Here is a 14,376-nt window from a genome sequence, read left to right on the forward strand (position 1 = left end):
TTTGCGTTCACGGAAAAAAGAGAGCCTTAACATCGGTGAATGACGTCAGAGGGGACGTTGAAACGGAGAGAGAAAATAGTATCGGAGCGACACACCATATTACGTACCGCAGAGGCCAATGTTGTATTTCGCAGGGTGCAACTTGGTTACCTCGGTTGCATTAATTTACCCTTTGTACACAATTCTTTTTTCTTTTCCTCTTTTTAGCACGCTCGATCGGTCAATTTCGAATGCAAAAAACGCTGGTGAATCGAAGCAATCACTGGCCGACAATGTTTGCGCAGTTAGGCTGACTATGCGCATTGTTTTTGCGTTCTTTGTCTCGCTTGCTTTTCCCGTTCTTCTTTTTTATCTTTCCACGTACAGGCGAACGCGCGTTCGCGTGCACACACCCCCGCACACGGTCACTCTTTTTCTCTTTGTATCGTTCTAGTTTGGCCGGGCACCGTTTATTCTACTGTTACGGGCTGTTTAGCCGAATCAATCTCCCGGCAGCACGTGGCTCCACCGACGCCTCTCACCCCCACCCACCCCCTGCTTCGGTCTCTGGCCGGGGGAGGAAATAATTAAAAGTTAGTGTTTACCAAACGAAAGCAATCGGTTGCCCATCAACGGTAACAACTGGATTCAATTATAAAACTAAACGCGCCACCGCTGCCGCTAGCATCGCCGCATGCTCCACCCCCGTCTGCTGACCGAATCGAAGGAAACTGAACGACGCGACGAATCGACGGATATTTCCATTACTGCAGAAGGTAAGTCGAGGGAAACCTGTTAGACTTTCGCGAGAAGACGCAATGGATTTCTGATCCATCGCCCAACCCTCTCCCTGCTCGTCCCATCGAACCTCTTTAATTGGAAATCCACGTGACAATGGCACGCCTTCGTCTTCGTCCACCTTCGTCTCTCGTCTTTATCCCCTTTGACTCTTCTTCCTTCGTGTTCTCATCCTTCTCGCGTACCCTTTCTATGCGACTTCTTACTCTGATACTACCAACACCACCACCACCACCACCACTGCCACCGCTTCCTTCATCTCCTCCTCCTCTTTATCCGTCACTTCTTTCTCTTCTTCCGCTCGGTCGAGAACGAGAACTCGACTTTTCTCTCGAGAGAGGAAAGTCCAAATCCGAGAATCTTCAACGACTCCGATCTCCGACGGCCATTCAGTCCGTCTCGACTCAATCTCTGGCCGTCGAAGATTACTGGAAAATTTCTCGTTTCGTTCTATCCGCGCGGCGTTAGGTAAACCCCTCCATGACGGCGTTGCTTTTCTTCCAAAGGTGAAAGTGTTAAGACGAGAACGAGGAAGAAAAGGAAGTCACGTCGGGGAGACTTAATCTCCGTTCGATCGGGTAGATCTCTAATCTGCTTTCGAACAGTGATTCACGACTTGGAAAGGGCGTCGGCTAACTTAAACAAATTAATTGGAATGCCGCAATCGGCTTTTTCTTCTCTGTAATCTCCCTTCTTGTCTTTTCTCTATCGCGCACTCGATGGCTTTTTGTCGTCGTCCTGCGAACAAATATCATAGAAATCATCGGTTTTTCTCCGCTTGGTGGAATAACGCGTCCAAGTGGTTGGTGTGCTGAGGTCATCGACTTAGATCGTTAATCTTGCGATGGAAAAGATTGCTACGATGCTGGTAGAGAGAAACGAGATTGGACTGCTCGTCGATAGACTGCGTGCCAACGATCCAACCGCGTTCTCCCAAAAATCTTGCGGCGTGTGAATTAGGGTCGAGAGTGGAGGATCAAAGGACACGTCCAATTATTGGCTGTCGCAAACCTCGAGAGAGTAATGGTGGGAAAAGTGCGTAAATCTATCCCTTGCCGGAAATCTTTTCCTTCCTGATTGTTCGTCGGTATACAAACAGGAAATCCAGACCGGAAAAGCGAAACTTTTGTCGTTTCCTTTTTTTCTTTTTTCGGCTGTAACGTACGTCCGAGAGAAAAACCGTTGATTAACCAAGAGAAAATTGAAATTGCGATGTTTCGATTTGTTTTCTCTCCACCTGTCGTGCCCGCATCACGCCAGTTTCGGGTTTTTACGATTCTCGTCTCTCGGTAAAGTTTGTTCAACTTTTTCACCGATGTAAACGGCACAGAGCGTTGGAAAATGCAAGAAAATAAAAGCGAAGAGAAATAAAGGAGAGCGAAAAGGAAGAAAATTTTTCAGAGAAAAAGACCGCGACGAAACTAGAACGTGGATACGTAATATTCCGGGATCGCGAAATAGAATGAAACGGAATAAAAATAAACGGCGACGGGGATTACAACGGAGCGATACGCGGAGCCGATATTATGCGGTATTTAAAACTCGATTATTGAAACGCTCGCAGGCCGAAACAGCAAATCCATTTACCCGATTCCATCGGACACAATGTTTTTCGTACACACGGTCAAACAAATCGTTAGTTATAATTCGAACGGTTACGCCGCCGCGTGGTTTACATACCGATCGCAAACAGAATTCCGATTTGTAATGTTGGAACCGGATCGAACGATCGTCGGCTGCATCAAACGAACGTTTAGACTGTTGGAAAATCGCGTCGTGATGCGTTCTAACGAATGAAAACAGGTAACGCGGTTATTGTAGCCAGGTTCCGGGCGAAAATATCAAACGGGCGTCGCTAACGGAACAGCGCAAATTTTCCATCTTTAAAGGGAATCTGTTCAATGCTTTACATACGCTCGCTCGTTCGCACGCGTCCTGGTTTGTCAGATTCGAAGATAATTATAACAATGGCGGAATTCCCATTTCTACACCAATTCGTGGCTGTGAATGACAAATTACTTATTACCATCGCTTCCGTGTTTCCCCGTGATCATCGGCAACGACTAAATTGCGACCCAAATTCTCCGGCAGACTAATTGAAACGGCTTCCTTTGAAATTTACCGTCGAATTTCCTTTGCAGAATTTGCCCCAGCTCGCCTCCTGCTCCCAATCCCCCAATAATATGACACGGACAAGGTAAACGTGAGCACAGCTCGATGCACGATCGGTAGCACATGCCACGCGACAAAGAACCGATAGTCGATCACGGCGTGTCGATAATGGGCCGTGTATTTGTGTGCTCGGTAGAGCGAGAAAAGCGTGGGTGGCGAGAAGAATCGGGCCGGTTAAACCAAACAGCAGAGAAAGAAAAGGAAAAAGGACGGAAGACGAATGAAGTACATTTCTAGTGGAATGTACTGTTTACGTACATCGTAACACGCTTTCGTGTTACCGACTTTGTACTGCGTCTCCTCCTTGCTACGCTCGAAATTCGGAATTTCACACTTCCGAGTATATTATTGTCTTTATTTATCGATATACGGCTGAAGTCTATTAATGTGCATAAGCTGAAGCCTGCGAAGTTAGACAGCATATGCTTCTTACGATCGCGGTTATACTCGATCGAACAAAAAATCCAGAAAATGCTTGGAGAAAGCGAAACTCTTGGAAATTGGAAATTTACGTTCCTAGGAAAATTTGTCTTCCTAAAGTAAATGGCTTAGGATTTATCGATAATTTTCTGCCGGATACGGGAGAAAGAATGACACCGCGAGAACCAGTTTCGGGTCGAAACGTGGCCACGTGACGTCGTTATAAAAGTACGGGCCTACAGATCCGTTCAGGATGGAACAAAGATTTTCCTGGCACGTGTACTTCATGAAGAAGATCGTATCGCGTATTATACAAGAAAATGAGGCCTCGTGGTAAAGAACGGTCGATGAGAGCTGCAGGTTCACGTGGCCCCGGCGACGAAATAACGAAAACGATCGATCAAGCACAGCTTCTCCGGTACGCTGGCTCTTTCGCAACTTCATGCGAAATATCGCAAAGTTGCAAAGACTGGCTATTACATTTGGCTTGATAAAAGTTTAAGAAAAAGGGAGTATCCTTTATATTTTCCCGATGGTATCGATGGCCGGCTCGATACCTCTGGGAGCAGTCGATACACAAAACGTTGCAAGTATTTTCACAGCTTCGCGATGTCGGACGTAGTATAGCTTTATTAAAGTAAGAATAAAAAGAGATCGTATCGCGTTCCCTGTTTCGTTCTCTTTCTCCTTTGGCCGCTTCTTTCATAAAGTCACGAAAGAAACTTTTCCAATCTCACCGTTACAAATACCAGGTTAATCTACAATTGCTCTTCCTTTTTACGCAGACGGAATTGCCCGGGAAGAGGAAGCGCAACTAGATTTTTTAGACCCTTGTACGTGCATTCCTTGTTGTATTCTCTTCTTGATACCTCTTTCAAAATTTTTGTTCTTTTCAAATGGAACGAACCGAATTGTAGGTTAGATTATTTAAAAGACGAGAATCCATTGTCTGGAAATCGAGATCGTTTCCACGTGCCACCTAAACAAAGCGAGATTTCTTTCGAAAAGGACGAGAAGCGGGGCAAAAAGAACGATAAAAAACAGTCTGGTGATCGATGGCCGTCGATTCAAGAATGCATAGCATCCATAGCCGTTTCTTTTGAGGTGGCTCATTTCCTTCGCGAATTCTCTGTCGTTTTCTGCTCCGGCGAGTGGGCCGGGCTTGGGAATGTCGCTTAATTTTAGCGCCGCTAGAGAGAACGAATGGCGGTCTGTGATCTCTGCGGGACATATATTTTCAAGTCGACGGAACGCGTCGAGTGTGCGCCACTGAACCGCAACGCCACGCGTCTCCGATGTTATCGGTCTGGTCGCCGACTGGATATCATCGGAAAACTATAAAATTTACCTAGCACCGCTCAATCTTCCGTAGAATCCGCGAAACCACGGCGTAATTTATGCCATATGATTTATAACGTGTAGTTTACGAGTCCCGCCATTCTCGCGCTACCTCAAATCCTTTCAAACGACGGCTCGGAATGGAATCACGTGCGTTTGGCACGCCAAGAACGCTTAGACAAATATTCCACATAAAGCGGTGTATGACACACGTTTTGGAACGTAAATGCTCGTTACCGCGATACGATGAGTTGCCTGAGAATTGCGCGGAAAACAAACTTACCTCCGACGATCCTTTTCAACGAGATGTTCAAAGAATAAGTTTATTCGGTTAACCAAGTGTTTACGCAGCGTTCCGCGTTGAATCGAGTTGTTAAGAAGGTCTTTGATTCGGCGGCAATGTAGTCGGAAACGCAATTGTTATCCGGTTAGGTGGTAAACGGCGGAACAAGTTGAAGTAGCGCGGCGTAAAGGGCGTCTCTGGTTGAGCGGGCCGAGAGAGAGGCGACGAGTGTCGCTCGAGGCGGACCGAAAAATTTGAATGCTCGTCGCAACAGCTGCACCGAGGAGCATCTGAAGGTGAGACAGAATGCCGAAAATGTTGGCCGCGTTAACGAGCACCCGGGGAGACGTCGACGACAAAACAATTCCGCGGGGAATGCGCCAGCCCTAACTTTATTTATCGGCCGGCCGAACGTAGCCGACGAGGATCTTGCGAGGCGTGTCCCGCGGACCGCGTATCAATCTCTCCGCCGCTGTCTTTGATCTGCTAAAATAGCCTGAGCCGTTGGCAGAGGTTTAACGCGCGGCGAGCACGGGGTCGACGGGGATTCAGCCGATTAAACCCGGCCACCACGGAAAACAGAAAAAAATACCTGAGACTCGCAAGGACCGTGCGTTGCGAATACGAGCGAAGTGAGACGAAGAGGACTACATTACAAAATTTAGAAGATCGTCTGCTCGAACGTTTATTAAGAGACGGAGTGTCGCGAGTTTGCTGTATAATCGACGACTATTAGTATCAAGATAAGAAGAATAGAAAAGAAGAATCTCCGGTATAAATTATCGAGAAATAATTTTCCTCGTTTACCGATACACAGAGAATGGTTTATTTCGCGTGCTCGATCGAACAGTTCCTGATACCCTCGCAAGCCGCAAGCCAAAAGAATGAATCAGTCTACGACGGGGACAAAACCAACAGGGGCGGTGAGGGCGCGGCCAAGGAAGAATAAGAAGAAAGGATCGAGCGTGTTCTCGGTAACCGGCTTAGGTCGATGCAATTTTCGCAAGGATCCATTAAGGAGCTGGCTGCAATTAGTGGGTGCCTTAACAAGGCCATTGTCGCCCAAACCCTTCGCTGTCTTCCGCCAGGATTCCCTCTCGGCCCTTCTATTCGGGGACCACGCGATTTTACTTGCGGATTTAATTTGCCTTTTTCGTAGACACCCCCACCCGAACGAAACGTCCGTCAAAGGGGTGGCTGTGGACGAGCTTTCAGCCGGGATCCAATGGGTAGGGTGGGTAGGGTTATCGGTCGAGCTATATCGAGTTTCATTAAGCGCATTGTGCGCCTGCTGGGGGTGGCTCGTCACACAGGGGTTGGAGGTGAATGTCGAAAAGGAACGGCGGGGGGAAAGGGCGTAGAAGGGTTGTCACGCCAACCAAATGACCTCTGCTGTGGGGGGGGGGGGCGAGGGGTGGAAAGACCCGATGCTCGTGGCAAGCGGTAATTTTCTCTGTTTACCCCATTGTTAACGTACCGTGGCGAGGCGTGTGCGACGGTGGCGCGATGTTGAATTAAAGGTATACCTGTGCAACGGTTGGGCCTGCATTTGCATGCGTTTACTCTAGCACCCTGCGTAAAGTGATCGTGCTAAGTCGACCTCTCCACGCCGTTATATCGTTCGATCATATTTTCGCTACACGATACAATTCCTGCAAATTCGAATTTATTAAATCGTCGTCATTATATCGCAATGGATCTGTGTATATTCGAAAATGTTGTATCGCGCATGCCTATCCTCGTCGAATTTAAAATACAAGCAAATGATGGTAACGAAGTAGAAATACGGAGTTGACGGTGCAAAGCGAATAGAAACGAGCAGAATATCGTAACGTGGCGATTCAGTTGACGAATCAGAGGCACGATCGTCGGAGCTGACGAACAAAGGGAACAAGCGGCGCGTGGCGATAGAGGTTTTTCAGAGATTTCACAACGTTTGTATAAAGCAAAGCAGATGAATCGCGGAGCGCATCGTGGGAAGAAATCTCGGTAATGGGTAAGGAGAGCGAAGTACCTGCTGCGTTACTCTCAATGATGATGGATCTACTTATATCGTGCACCGCGTCCCGGAGTGGATCTCTGCTCCGTGTTAATGGGTGGTGCGCCATGAATGCAACGTTCCTTCAGTCGTCGTGCGCTTAGCGAACGCGTATCGCTCTAATTGTGAACGATAGTGCACCGTCGTTTGCATCGCTCTACTTGTCTACTTTGATAAATACCTCGGCAGATTCGCTGTATTAAATCGCGGAACCACGACCGGTCGTCTCGATAACGATAATCGATATCAGCTTAGCGCCGCTATTGCTCGATAAATAACGTAAACGTTCCTCTTAATTAATTCTTAGCCATCTCGAACGCGGGACAAACATGCGGCCGACCATTCTATTAACGAATAACAAGTGCACCTGGCGCGAATCACGCTAATAGAGAACGACGCCGCTAACAGAAAAGCTCTCTGACGCGATTAAAATAAACTCCACCTAATTGTGACAGGTGTTCGTTAAACTGACGTCAAGTTCCGAGAGATTAAACATCATCGCGGCTGAATTAACAAGCGGTCTGACGCGATAAAAATGAATAACAACGGCCGCGAAACCGTACGAACGAGCGACATTCGCTGGTATACGCCGCGCTGGTTGATTGTATCAATTAGAACTCGCCCTGAGCTTCTTTACACAATTAATCTTAACGCAAAGTTACTACCGCAAAACGAGCAGCACGTAATTGTCCGAATGACGAGTGAACAGCTCGAGAGACAATTATACGGGCTCACTGGTGCCGCACCTGAAAATGTTGCTTTTTCCACGAATTAAACGCGACCGAGTCGAGATAAAGAACGACGCACGGCATGTATGCCATAAAGAGAGCGAGGAAATGCGGAACAGATTTTACGACTGTGCTCTATTATCCAGCTAGATAGAAGGTGAACGACACACCCACGCCGGGCACATTCCTCGGCGAGCTCAATTAAAATCGCGCTTGCTTTTCTCCCACAATGTAAAATCCAATTTTATTTCGCGATAGAACAATTTCCACCGTAAATCCTTCTCCTTTCTGCTAAATGGGCTTCTTGCGCGACAACCCTACGGTTCGTTCGAATATATTTGCAAATGACCGGATAGCTGGGGAAAAAAGCCGACGACACGCACGTTTAGCTATCATGGAAGAACGCACCACGCCATGCTGAGTCAGGATGTCTCTCGTGGCGATGGGAGCTGACCGCGGCTGGTGGCGTTAATGGATTTGACAAGATTGAATTATAGGCCGCTTCGTCGCCGGCAATACGCTCGAAAAGGGACCAGGCATCGGTTCGCACATATCGGCGGCCCATTCGAAAGTAATGGACCGATCCTGGAGGGAAAGATTCGGCGGACACGCGACCGCTGTCGATAATTGCTCGGTGTCGAAAATTCCACGTCGATATTTCGATGAAACGTGGAAAAGCGCTGGAACCCGAGGGGGGGACTGTAATGTAACCAAGCACTTTATTGTCAGAGATTTCCTCCGTTCGAAAGGGATCGACTTTACGCGATCACGATTCCCATCTCAATGGAATTTTTCAAGTTCCCCGGCTTGTCGAACCGAAATTTACGGAGTCGAAGCATCGTTTGAAAATACGTTTAGATATAAATCAAGTGATTCCTGACGCGCTATATTAGCTTGCCGCTTAATGGAGAAGAAATTATTTCTTAGGAGCATCTGGATCAAGATGAAACGCACCCAAGGAAATTAGAACCTTTCTCGGTAATTAGGAAGGCCGCGTGCAATTTCTCAACGAGACAGAAGGTAAAGGCACTTGCTTAAGAGAATGAGAGCCGAAGCACGACATTCAGTAGCAGTATTTCAGTTACTTTCATTAGAGTCTCGCCTCCGCGAAAGGCGTTGGGAGATCGGCCAGAAGAGAGGCACTCTGACCTCAATTGGTCTCAAACAATTTGCCTGTTGAATTAGTCTTGCCAGAGTTCTGCTTGGTAAGGCCTCGATACCATATGCGTGCATTTCGGCTGCATCCAGACCTTGCCGATGTAATTTTCCTATTGCATTAAATTCTCGAGTAACTCGTGTCGCCGTTGTCGCTGAATCGCCACACAGGTTGAACGAACGAAAATTATCGGCTCGTTGCATCTTAAACGAGGAAGTTAGCGTATCACGGCAGCCGACTTCCTCGCAATTCCCCGACAGAAAAGGAAAAACATCGTAGCAAATAAGATGATACTAGGAGCGTAATTGAATCGTCGTTGAAGACGCATCACGACAATGCCACCGGAGGAGATTGGCACCGTTAGCGCTGTATCGCTTCGCGGCATGCGGGTAGAAGCTTATTATTGTTTGATTAACAACCCCAGGAGTTTGTGATATTTCATAAGCAAGCAAAGGGTTGCGCAACGAGATTGGATGGCAAATGTACACACGTACATATACAGCCGCCGGCCTAAGCGCAACGCTAGACGTTTGCGAATTTCCATCCCTATTTCTCTCTTAACGTACGAGTACGTAAACGTAACGCATACCATCCCACCAAAGGTACACAGACTTCCGTCCTATTTTTGCCTGTATCACTGGCAATTTCCCGCGATTTACCACGTCCCTCTTTTCCTAACATTAATTTCGATCAAATTCGAACGAAACGAGGTTACGTTTCGACTATAGATTATAAAGTTCGTTGCTAGAGTATAAATTTTCCTGTTGACTTCCTGTTCGCTACTTTTTTTCCCGAATACGCTTCGTGTAACGCAGTAATCGATTTTTGTACGCCAACTAGGCGCAGTATAAACAAACGGTCAATGTTGTAACCAATTGTAAGTAGAACATGTAAACGAATAAACACGAAAATATCAATAAACAACTTTGAAATGTAAACAAACAAAGCTTAGAATGGCAATTCTCAACTGTTGTCAAACCAATTCTACAATGTAGGCAAACGAATAAACTCAAAATATGAGCAATCGTGTTAAGATATGTGTAAATGGATCTTTCGAATCCGTAGTTGCAGCATACGAAATATGTAAGGTCGGTCGGTATGTTACATGTCTATGCACAGAGTAGTGTAAAAGACTAAATGGAAAATCGTACGATAACGGCGGTTGCACGATGTGTATTAAATAAAATCTTTGAATCCCGTGCGAAAATTGAAACTAGAAACCGTAGAGTGGAAACCATAGCGTTGCCACTGCTTTAGGCGTTTTCCTTTTCAACGACTGTAAAGTTAAGCGAGATGTTACCGAGGTCTGGCGCTGGATTTCGCTGGTTGTTACTAGCTTCGCTCGAAAAGACCTCGTTTCCTAGCTACTTCGCTCTCGAACGTTTCTATATTCCTAGGAAAGTTGCGCCATACTTGAGCTCGCAAAAATCCTGCCAGTACACACAGCTACCACGGCTGTTTCTTCGTGTTCCATCCGGCTTCAATACCATTTTCGAGAGTCCTCCACGATTTCTTTCCCTTCCTGGTCCGTTTCCATATCTAGGGCACTCCGTCGTGAATCGCGACAGTGCATCGACCTCGCAACATCAAACCCGCCACGAGGCTCGATCTCCCGTGTTTCTCTTCGGTCGAGCACCCAGACTCTTGAATCTTGGACATTAACGCTTGGCAATTTTGTCTCGCCACTTGACTACTTTTACGTGACGCTTAAAGAGTTTACACGCCGGTGTAACCTTAAAAGTCCTCGGTATACATCTTCACGTTCGCATTTGCGCGATACTGAATAATCCATAAACGTCAGACCGTGACATTCTTACGGTTGTTTTCAATTTTGAACTCTCGTGTTCCAATACTCGTGCAGTTAACGTTGAGAGAGGTACGAATAGATCCGATAAAAGCTTCTCTAATCGCGTTGACGTTGCACGGTTTGTCGCAATAATTCACTTGCTGATAGCCAGAGGGGTTTGTGAATCACGAAGTACATTCGCGGAATGATACGGTTGAAGAAACCGAGTTCACAGATTTAGGGGAAGCACAGGTATTGTTAACCAACCGGTGGATACATTAATTCTACCTTCTTTCCCTTCAAACGAAACCATTGGTCCCTTTAGGGGAGTATGTTGACACGAATTAAATACCAGTGAGTGACCCGCGACACGGTCGTTTTCTACACTTTGTGCCACAATCTGGACGCCTGGGAGCAGCGAATCGTTATTTTGCCAGTTTAACGAAATAATTATAAAAGCCTTTGAGGATGCTCACCGGCTACGAACACATAAAACCGTTGATAGACCTATACTCGAAAGTGATAAAATGTGATTCTCTTGCATTTCTACAGCCTCGTTTTCATCCAGAAACCTTTAGATCGCACCAACGATAACAAGTTGTATATTTTGTGATTTTGTGACTGCAATAGAAATCGGGAATGAACGTCTCGTCATAAATGTATCGCGTATACGAGAAACAAAAATAGTTTTGACACATCGTTAACCGTTGACTGAGCGCGCACGCCATGTAAAAGCTCATACGTATTGCGACTTATAAGAAGCAGATTGGCAACGAGCCAGAAACTATGCGGTCGATGGTTGCTTTCAAATTTATGTTTCTGTAATATCCGCCATACTTTGGCTCCTTACCCTGCGTTCGAATGGTCTTTTTGTTCGTTCGCAGACCACCCCAGGTAAATTGACGTTTCGCGAAAGAAAGTTGCACGGCAAAGAACGACGTGTTTCGTGGAACACGGATCGCGTTTACATTGTCGATGAAACATCGATAGAGAATTTCCACTTAATCCTTTTACGCCGCGTCGACGTCCGTCATCAATAAAATTGCGGAGATTTTTCATAATATTCGACAGTGAAAAGTATAAACACCTGGCAAGTTTCTCCCTATCGACAAACGGAAATCTGAGAAATGGAGTTACACCGTTTCTCGATCTCGAGTCGTTAAATATCATTGGAAAAGTAGGTCGTGTCGCGAGAATAAGAAGAATCGCTTGCTTCTTAGAAAATAGAATTTCTGTGGAAAAGCCATATCGGTTCTCGAGAGGCAAAAGGTATATCGAATTCGCAGCGATAACGAGTCGTCGATAAAATAAATTTGACGTTACAATTTATCGATACGTTCTCGTCCTTTCGTCATTTCTTCCTGCCCCTCCCTTGCCCGTTTCTTAACACAGGCTGAATACAGTCGACGCGAAATCCTTCACGGTGCCGCAAACTTCGGCAAAGAAGTACGCGGCTACATGCACACGATCGACTTCCTCATAATATTATAGAATCTCGAGGGCAGGTAACGAACCAAGTACTTGTCCCATAAGTAAATCAGTGTAACAAGCCGGTCTATCCACCGTTCGAGCGGAAGCTCGCAACGCTTCGAGCCGGAACGAAGAAACCTCGAACTTCTTTCATCACGCCTCAGCGAGTTCCTGCAATTCGATTTAAGGGTCGATCCCGTTTGAATCACGGCTCCGACGACAAACGAAATCTGGGCCGATGACGAATTTAGAATTTCAAGTGCCACACTGACTCTACAATCTGAATACTTATGACACCGCAGAGATTTTATAAGGTATTACGATCACGGTAAATAATGCTCTCTCGAATCAAGCTCTTGAAATGAAAAGCTGTACCATTTACGATCGATACCTATGTAACGGTACCTTAAAAGGATACTAGAGATTCTAACGATTCAAGATTAATCGCGAGATTAATCGCATAGCCTCATGTAGCCTTTTGAAAAGTTTGCCAGGACTGCAGGACGAGCTCGATACCATTCGGAGTGATAAGAATAGAGCCGCAGAGAAAATCGAAGGAAAGACGAAGGCGAGGTTGAAATAAAATGTGAGGCCATAACTATCCGGCTCCGTATATCTTTCGGCAACGTTATCTATCCCGGTGGTTAAGCCAGACGCAGACATAACGCCCTTCCTTGGTCGTTGGTCGGCTTAATCCGCAAATCCCAGGGACATGTCCCGATCCATTGGCCCGGATATCCTAGAACGGCGGTAAGTAAAGATCCGAACCCTTTCCCTCTTCCCTGTTGATATAACCTTGACTCGTCGCCTGGCGCCAGACTGCGAAAATAAGGTGATCGAGATCGGTGCGCCTTCGCTTGTAACCAAAGGACCATTTAAATCTATCGAGTTGAGTAATTTACGAAGACATCGCTTTGATCCAATTTCAAGGGGTGCATCCCGCGTGGATCTTTACCCTTTTAGCGCCACCGTTTAAGCGTTTGCGTCAAATTTATCAAAGGTTATTCGCCTGGTAGGAGCAGCACGAATGCTCTGTACGCTCGCGATCTATTTCGCGATCTAATTTAAGTCACCCCGTTGACTTGGCGTTACTTACGACCGTTAATAATTGCCGTTACAACGTCCAGAATAGATCATCACCGTTTTGTGGGGTAAAAGAGTTCGACGCGACAACGCAACGAAACTTTCTGTCGGATCAACGCTATATTTGATAGCGCTTGGTAGCGAAAAATATTTCAAGTTATATTTATTCAGATATGTGTAGTTTTGTGTACTACACTAGATTAGCCGCGTAGTAATGACACACATATACGAGTATGAGTGTGTTGGAGTGTGTGCGTGCACAGCGTCTCGTAAGACAGACGAATACAACTGTTCCGTTGGCAGTGTGGTATAGAAAATGACGAGGGAAAGAAAGCGCTGAGACGCGTGCAAATATGTATCGACGAAGATCTTGTAAATCACATATTAAATAAGCCTGAAACTATTTTGATATCAATTGTAAGTGTATACATATAAAGTATTCCTATACATTTATTTCGGCGATTAAGATGCATAATTTTTAACAATATTTGATACAAATTATCTGTTTCGTTCGGCGCTGCTTTGCGATTCACTTGTACCTCTGAAGAATACACCAATGTACGTAAAAGTCGGGAAACTCGATTCGAAATGTAATTTCAATGACGGAGAACGCTTCCTCTTAAACGTCAGGAATACCTTATCAAGCAGGAGAACTGCTCCGACGAAACGACGCTTCTACAGTATATTCGACCTAATAACTTTCGATTGCGAATGCAAAAGACCTATAAGCACTCGTGGCATGTACTTACCGTAACCGAGCAAGTTTACCGCATGTGCGAAGTTTCTCGATCGATATTATCAGGAAACTTGTCGATGAAATTAATTGATGCTAATACCGTAAAGAGAGCCACGTCATGGTTATTAGCTGGAGAAGTCGCCCTAATGGCATACTTTGAAGCACTTGAACCGCCAGTCGCCGCCAGTAAGATATATTTTAGTCTCATTCCTCATTCTCTGTGCGTCGCATTCCGGCGAGCTAAGTACCCGGACAAAATCTAGCGAACGCTAGTTCCAAGCCTGTCGTTTAAAAATCCCGATTTTCGACCCTCTACGATCGTTCTACCTTCGTACCTACCAACTAGCTAACGGTTTCTCGTAAATAATCGGTGGATGAATAGAAAAAAA

At 46.0% G+C, this 14,376-nt stretch overlaps 1 protein-coding gene across 3 annotated transcripts in view; it reads left to right on the top strand.

Annotated features, from left to right (window-relative positions):
• Positions 1-14,376, top strand: part of LOC117207582 — a 229,818-nt gene that overhangs the window by 41,846 nt on the left and 173,596 nt on the right. Inside the window, exon 2 of one of the 3 annotated variants that reach the window (XM_033447931.1) lies at positions 434-755. The exons of the other annotated variants lie outside the window; for them this stretch is intronic. The gene's annotated coding sequence lies outside the window, so the exon portion shown is untranslated. The remainder of the gene's footprint in view (positions 1-433; positions 756-14,376) is intronic. 3 annotated transcript variants of the gene reach the window in all.

This window comes from Bombus bifarius, unplaced genomic scaffold (assembly GCF_011952205.1).
Source record: "Bombus bifarius isolate JDL3187 unplaced genomic scaffold, Bbif_JDL3187 scf7180000008039, whole genome shotgun sequence".
Classification (NCBI taxonomy): Eukaryota; Metazoa; Arthropoda; class Insecta; order Hymenoptera; family Apidae; genus Bombus; species Bombus bifarius.